Source organism: Dasypus novemcinctus, chromosome 7 (assembly GCF_030445035.2).
Source record: "Dasypus novemcinctus isolate mDasNov1 chromosome 7, mDasNov1.1.hap2, whole genome shotgun sequence".
NCBI lineage: Eukaryota > Metazoa > Chordata > Mammalia > Cingulata > Dasypodidae > Dasypus > Dasypus novemcinctus.
In genome coordinates, this window is record NC_080679.1 from 57226277 (window position 1) to 57234507 (window position 8231).

General features: G+C 39.7%; 1 pseudogene; it reads left to right on the top strand.

Annotated features, from left to right (window-relative positions):
* Nucleotides 1-4540: 4540 nt before the first annotated feature.
* Nucleotides 4541-5557, top strand: LOC131279257 (adaptin ear-binding coat-associated protein 2 pseudogene; annotated as a pseudogene).
* The last annotated feature ends 2674 nt before the right edge of the window (nt 5558-8231 follow it).

Consider the following 8231-nt stretch of genomic DNA (forward strand, 5'->3'; position numbering starts at 1 on the left):
TTAATAATAGTATGTTTTGTGGAAAAAATACACCAAATATAAGCTCTGGATTACAGATAGCAGTAATATTATTATGATGTCCTTTCATCAATTATAACAAATGTGTTTCATCAATTATAACAATGTAAGGTGTTGATGGTGGGACAATGTATGGGAAATCTGTATGATATGCATGATTGTTTTGTAAAGTCACAACTTCTCAAATTAAAAAAAGAGACATTGAGCTGTATGGTAGACGACACATTCTATTACTAGTTTAAGGAAATGCAGAAATAGTCTTCATATGGCTATTTCTTATAACAACCCTTTCTAAAACTTAAGGTAAAATATTAAGTCAAATTTGTTTTTTGTTTTTTGTTTTTTGTTTTGTTTTTTTTCCCAAATTCTCAATTTATTCATTTTTTAAAAAGATATTACATTAAAAAAAATATGAGGTCCCCATTCACCCCCACTGCCCCCACCCCACCACTCCCCCCCCGCCAATAACACTCTCCCCCATCATCATGTCACATCCATTGCATCTGGTGAGTACATCTCTGGGCATCGCTGCACCCCATGTCCCGTGTTCCACACCATAGCCCACACTTTCCCACGTTCCATCCAGTGGGCCATGGGAGGACATACAACATCCGGCAATTGTCCCTGGGGCACCACCCAGGTTAGGTCAAATTTGTGAAATGTGTCTATATTAAGAAAATAAATTTGTAAGGGGATGTAGTTTTTTACATGACCTGATTGCTGCACTGTGAAGTGTTGAGAAGCTGGGAATGAGCTTCTCTCCCATGAATCATATGAGTTGGATGATTTCCTGTCAAGAGGAGCCAATATGATTATTCAAAACTGAGCCTATGTCTGAAATACTAGGATCCTGGGTTGTAGATTGAAAGGAGTTCCTTAATAGCTACTATTTGTGTAGAAAGCAAAGTCAAAGTTCTCTTAGGCAAGTTAAAGAGCCTTTGCCAAATTCCTTCCCAGGTGGAAGTTCCTACTTATATTTTCATAGAAGTGGGCTCCCAACTCACTTTTCTCCAACTCCCCCGCCTTCAAAAAACAAGAGGAAAATTAATGGTTATGGTTTTCATATAGCAAATTAGCTACTGGCATATTATTTGAAAAGAATATAAAGTATTCATTGACTGTCTGTGTGAAAACTGCTTGAACTATCATTTTCCATCTCATGTAGTGGGATATTCTATTGACACAGCTTGTCTTGACCAACGTGTGGCAAAATATCTGCTTACTAATGCGCACTCCTCATCACTGCTTTGCTTTGAGGAATACCTTGTAAAGAAAAATAGCCCATGGTGGTAAAGAAGGTGGGAGAAAATCTGTTTTGTATTTTTTTACTTGAATTTTGATTATTATAATTGCTGATCCACATGCAGTTGTAAGAAAAAATACAAAGAAAGCCTCTGTATATGTTACTTATTTTCTCTCAATGGTAATATTTTGCAAAACTATAGTATATTATCATAATCATGATATTGACATTGATACAGTTTACCCCCATATTCAAATTTTTCCAGTTTCACTTGTGCACATTCATTTGTATATATGTTTAGTTCTATAAATCTTATTGCATGTGTAGTTTCCTGGATCTACTCCACAGTCAGGATGTTGAACATTACCATCACCCCAAGATCCTTCCTGTTGGCCTTTTATAACCACATTTGCTTCTCTGCCAATTTACACTCTCTCACCCTCATCCCTAATCCCTGGTAAGCACTATCTATCCTTCATTTCTAAAATTTTATCCTTTCAAAAACATAAAAATAGGATCATACGGTATGAAACCTTTTGGGATTGGCTTTTCCACTCAGCAAAATTCTATGAAGAGCATCTACTATTGCTTGTACCAATAGTTTGTTTCTTTTTATTGCTGAGTGGTATTCCATGGTATGAATATACTATAATTTGTTTAACTATTCCTCTGTTGAAGGCTGTTTCCAGTTTTTGGCTATTAAGAACAAAGCTGCTGTGAATACTCGTGTACAGGTTTTGGTGTGAACATGAGTTTTCATTTCTCTTGGATAAATGCCTCAACATACAACTGCTGGATCGTGTACTAATTGCGTGTTTAGTTATATAAGGAAAGATTCGTGCTATTCAGCAGGTGGCTGTAACTTTTTATGTTCCCACCAGCAATGCAGGTGTGATCGAGTTTCTTCATATCCTTGCCCGCTTGTACTTGTATCACTGTTTTTATTTAAGCCATTCTGTTATATGGTGATATTTCATCATGGTCTTAAATTGCATTTCCCAAATGGTTTATGATGTTGAATCTTTTCAAGTGCTTAATTGCCACCCATATATCCTCTTCAATAAAATGTCTGCATCTTTTGTACTGCTTTGTATTTTAAAATGCACAACTTTTTAACTTTTGTTGTAGATCTTTTAAAGTTGGAAAATGCATTGAGATCATGTACAAGTTATTTGTCATTGTTTTTTTTCAAAGAGGGAGCCCGATACATTTTCCATAGCTATAAATGTTATATTTGTACTCCAGGTTTACTTGAGAGCTCAGCAAACAAGGAGCAGGGAAATGGCTTCCAGAATTCTCTGAGCTTTTTTTAAAAAATTCACATATATTTAGGATCCTTTGGAATTCTGATTGCAGTATTTTCCATTAGCTCAGTAATGGAAAATAATTTTGTACTTCTCAGTTGTACAATATACTATATTTCCCCATCAACAAGTAGGTTCAACTAAAAGAAAACATCTAGGGAGAAGAAGCAGGATCTAAAAGAAAATGTTGAATCTATGTCCGGAAGTTAGGCTCAGGAGAGTTTGCAAGACAAGCATGAATTGCCATCCCTTGGCATGTGGTTTATTATCAGTTAATGGCAGTAGAGAACTGACAAGTTGGCAATAGGAACTGAAATCTCATTTCAGTCAGCCACAGCATAAACCACCATAACACAAATGACTTGATGCTTGGTGGAAATCTTCCTACAGTGAGAAGAGGAGGTGGGAGTAATGGTGGCTAGAATAGTGCAAATAGTGGGACCCCCAAGAGCCCACATCTGTCTAGGGCTCAAAATAGGGGATGAAGTCTCCAAGCTAGTTAAGATAGATATGGGTGAGATGGACCCATAAACAATGTTAAGAGGTAACAGGAGATGGTCCTGTTTAATTGAAATCTTTGAATGAGAGGGAAGCCCCAGACCTATGTGGTAAAACACTTTTTCCCCCTTTGTAGGACCCCACCACTGAAAGCAGCTTCTAGAAACCATAAACTCTGATGTGGAGAGTGTTGGTAGTAGGTAGTAAATGAATAACCTATTCCTTTTTCATTTTGGAGTCTACGTATTAGACCAATGTCCATCCTCTTCCTCAAATATCCTCTACAGCTATAGGCTGGATAGGACCAACCCAAATTAAAGGGAGAAAGAAATTCTAGACCAACAGACTAAGAGACTTAATCCATATGATTTGAGGAGTGAATAAAATGCCCCCCAAATATTTCCCAACCATCTCCCCTCTCAGCCGCCACCACTTTTACTTTTACTTTTCACAACCAAGTTTCTTAGACATGTTGGCTCCATTTCCTCATTCCCTTTCACTATTTGACCTGGTTTTCCCCCCATCTCTTCTCCAATATAGTTCTTGCTAATGACCTCCATGTCATTAAATCCAAGGATCATTTTTTTCAGGCCTCATGTTTCTCAACCACTAAGCAGGACTTTTTCCTGTGACTCCATACTCTCCTAATGTTACTCTAACTCCTACATCTTCTTTTCAGGCTCATCCTCCTCTTTTGAGACCTCAAAAGTTGGAGCCCCTCAAGACTACTTCCTCAGCCTTTCCTTTTTATCTATATCCGTAGATACGGGTACTGCCCATACTTATCTTGAAGTTATGAAAATCCATCAAATCAAATTTGCTATGCTAATCAAACTTACTCTTATTTCACTCTTTCCCCCTCCAATTTATTCTCAACAGTGTTGTTTTTTAAAATGTAATCTTGTCACTTCTCTGCTGGAAATCCTATAAGGAAGACCCACCATTCTTAGATAAAGCCTGTTTCCTGTTTGCCTCTCTTACTGCCCCCAGTCTCAGACTCTGTCAAATTGGCCACTCTTTCAGTTCCTTCTGTCTCAGGGCCTTTGCTAAGGCAAGTTCCTCTATCCCTCCTGCTTCATCTAGTTATTGTCTAATCATCCTTCAGGTTTTAATCCAAATGTTACTTCCTCAGGAAAGCTTCCTGACAGCACCAAAAATAGTCTATCATGTGCTTCAGAGTCCCTTGGACCCTTTCTTTAAAGGATTTCCACTGTAATTATGTATTTGACTGATTATTTGATTATTGTGTGTCTCCCACACTCGCCTCTAAGCTCCAGCAGAGGAGGTGCTTTGGTTATTTTCTCTTTCTGTATCCTCAGAACCAAGAACAAAGAATGAGTGAAGAAATTAGTCATAATCCTTCAAGTACCTAAAAAATTTCCTCTCTTCTCACACATCTCCATGGAGTGGGTCTTACATAGTCAGAAGGCCTAGAAGCCTGGAGTAGGTACACTGGTCTTAGAAGTGAACATGAATTATGGGCTGTGGAGTGGTACTTGACCAGACATTGTGGAGGGACTGGCTGTGGATCACTGAAAAAGGGTTGATAGTCTACATCAGACTGTAGGACAGAACCTCAGAGAAGTCTGTCCATGTACCTGTTGATCAGTTTCCTGACACAGCTGTGCAGGGTGTGATGGATTCCAGCTGGTACTTCATTATCTGCTTTGAAGATGGAAATGTGCAACAGGCATTTGTTGGAATTGGCTTTGGGGACTAAGGCCATGCTTTCTTTTAATTTCAATTTTACATTGCAGGACCATTTCAACAGCAGTGTGAATTTGCAAAAAAAAACAAACAAACCCAGAACCCAGACCAAGGCTCCAAGTTGGATCTGGTCTTCAAGGAGGGCTGGACCCTCATGATCAACATTGCCAACATGAAGAAGAAAGGGGCAGCCAGGACTCCCTGAGCTAGGACTGCCAGCACAGGAGGACTTGACCTGCTTCCTCCTCCCCTAGGGGAAATGCTGCCACCCTGATCCCTCCCCCAAGGGGAGCAGTTATCTTTAATGGACTTCCTCAACCAGCCAGCTGTTGCTCCCAGTTCAGGAGGTGTCACAATGTCTGGCTGCTGCCCAATCCTGCTATGGCTGACAACCAGTGGGGAGACTATACTGCATACACAGTGTCAACTTCCATCCAGACTCAGCCCAGCACAGGCTGGGTCCAATTCTGACCTGAGTACTGTGGTATTTTTCCTCAGATGACTTCTAGGAAGGAACTGCCTCATCTGTACCAAAGGAAGGAGGACAAAGCACTCTCTGGCCCTGTGCTTGAAGCATGACTCTCTCCTCCCTCCACACCTGGCTTTTGACAGACTGGGTATGTTAGGCAATAAATTGGCACCTTCTCACTCTGGTCTCTGGAATTCAAGTATGAAATCAAAATACAGGAGAAGAAAGGCAAGAAAAGCTCCAGGAGCCCCATCACCATTGCCTTCTTGACATGAAAGAGACTCAGACTTCTTCCATCAAGATGTCCTGTATTAAACACTGGCCCCAAGAGAAAAAAATTGTGCCAAGTTCATTTTCTGGTGTATTTTCTTTCGGATTATATAAATAATTCCTGAAAGCTCTGCTTAGACAGGAAGTTTTCCTAGATTTTGTTTTTTAAATGTTCTTAAGTCATTGAAGAGACTTTTATAATTCACAAAGTATATACATTTCCATGATGTCATCTGAATCCACAAATACCTGTGGAAGTAACATATTATTCTTAATGTAGAGTTGTGGAAAATGAGACTTAGAGGAATTCAGTGATTTACCTAAGGTTTCTTAGCTAAAAAGGGGCTCAGCAGGGACTTTCCCTAATTTGGGGGGTTCCTCCATCTATCAGTCTTTCTTAGACTGGAGGAGATAAATTTGATATATATTTGTGTCTTTGGACAATGGCTAAACAGCTTTTTACTTTGTTTAATTGATAATATTGACGGAGGAATTATTGACCAGGTTTGAAAAATAATAGGGCAAATCCTAAAACCTATGGAAAAAATGGTTACTGTCTACCTACTATTTCAATAATTACTCTTTCATTGTACCACCAAGTCATACTTATATATTTTTTCTGATAATGGTCCAAAACATAAGGCAGTTATTGGATTGAGTAGCTTTTACTATGGTTGGTTAGGCATCTTAACTGTAGAAAACTTTATATTTTATATAGTAAATATGCATATAGTTCAAAAATATAATCCCAAAATAAACCAATAATTGGATTAGGAAGCTTTTTTAATAGGTGGGTAGGCATCATGAAGTGAGACAAAACTACATTTCCCAGGAAAAAGGGAAGAAGAGCATATATTAATAATTCAGGTTTCCAATTATAGTCTGACATTTTAATATATGACATTTAGCTGTACAAAAACTACTTTGGTCAGCCATTTCAGAATTCAAGGTTTGTCTGTCCTGATTAGCAGATTGAGAAAATAATTGCTGTCAAGGCAGTACTTACTTTAGTAATTTTTTTCTTTAAGCTTATATATGTTGGATTTGGTTTTTATTTCTCTTTTTATCCTTTTAGTTACTCTTACTAATAATCTTCCTTTCTATACTCTCCTCTAACCCTTTGTCCTGTTTTTTTCCCTTTCAACTTGCAGAACTCCCTTTACTATTTCTTGAAGCCCTCTTGTTGACAAACTCTCTCAATTTCTATTTATTTGTGAATATTTTGAACTCTCCATCATTTCTGAATGCCAGTTTTGCTGCATACAGAATTCTCTTAACTATTTTATACCACTGCTGTCTCACCGTCATGGTTTCAGATGAGAAATCAGCACTTACTCTTACTGAGCTCTCCTTATATGCGATGGATCTCTTTCCTCTTGCTGCTTTCAGAATTCTCTCTTTGTCTTGAGCACTCGACAATCTGATAAGCTTGTGTCTCAGGGTGGACCTGCTAGGATTTATTTTGTTTGGAGTGTGTGTTGTGCTTCCTGGACTTGTACATCGATGCCTCTCATAGAGTTAGGAAATTTTCAGCTATTATTGCCTCAAACACTCCCGACCCCTGTAGCAGTTTGATATTATTTATGAATTCCAAAAAGAAATATAGATATTTGTAAACTGGTCAGTTCTACTGTAGTGATAGCCCTTTGACTGTATTAGATTTAACTGAGATGTCTGATTAAATTATGTTATGATTAGGGGTCTGATGCCACCTCGTCATTAGAGTGTGACTCAGTGTCTAGTCCCAGTCCCCTTGGGTTGATAAAGCAGGTACTCACATGGAAGTAGACACAGCCCTGGGAAAAGATGAGCCTGATAGTCCACAGCTGACTTGGTAGAGAGAACAGAATTGCTGAGCCTGAAAGAAATGAACTCTGGAGATGAAAAGAATCTGGGACCACAGAGCCTTAAGAAGGAGGAAGGTTGCACCTTCACAGACATCACTCACCATCTTGCATCAATACATGCTCGTCTCTCTTCTCGGGCATCTGCCATGTCTCTCTTCCTCTGTGTTCTTCTTTGCGAATTTACTTCCATGTGAGCATCTGTTTTATCCCCAAGGGGGCAGGGACCTGATGCTGAGTTGTACTTTAATGACATGGTTGAATCAGAGCCCTAATCTTAACATAATCAATCAGATGTCTCAGCTGAATCTAATATAATCAAAGGGTTATCATGCCAGAGGAACTGACCAGTTTACAGTATAATCTATATTTCTTTTTGGAATTCATAAATAATATCAAACTGCTACAGGTGGGTGTGTGTCAGCCCACCTTATTGGATCCCCTCTCCCCTTTCCATGGAGCTGCTTCACTGCTGACTCACATCTCTCCTTTTCCCAGGAACTAGTTGAAATCTGGTCTGTCCACCCTATCTCACTCCCTCCCCAACCCCTCTCTCCCTCTGAGCCAGTTGGGTGATAGCCAGCACTCTTGGTTACTCCACAGTTCCCCTTTCCTTGAGAGTACCAGCAGCATGCCCATATGCACCTCTTTTCTCCCCTCTCCGGAGCTGACTGGGTGCTGGTATCCATGCCCGATTGCCCTGCAGCTCCCCACCCCTCTAGAGCCTGCTGGGCACCAGCATGCACACCTGATGGTCTGGTGGCTTCCCTCACTCTTGGAGCTGGCTGAGTGCTGGTCTTCCAGCCAAATCATTTTCCAGGATTCCCTCTTCTCTGAGCTGGCTGGGCACCAGCTTGCTTACCTTATCTCCATGGCTT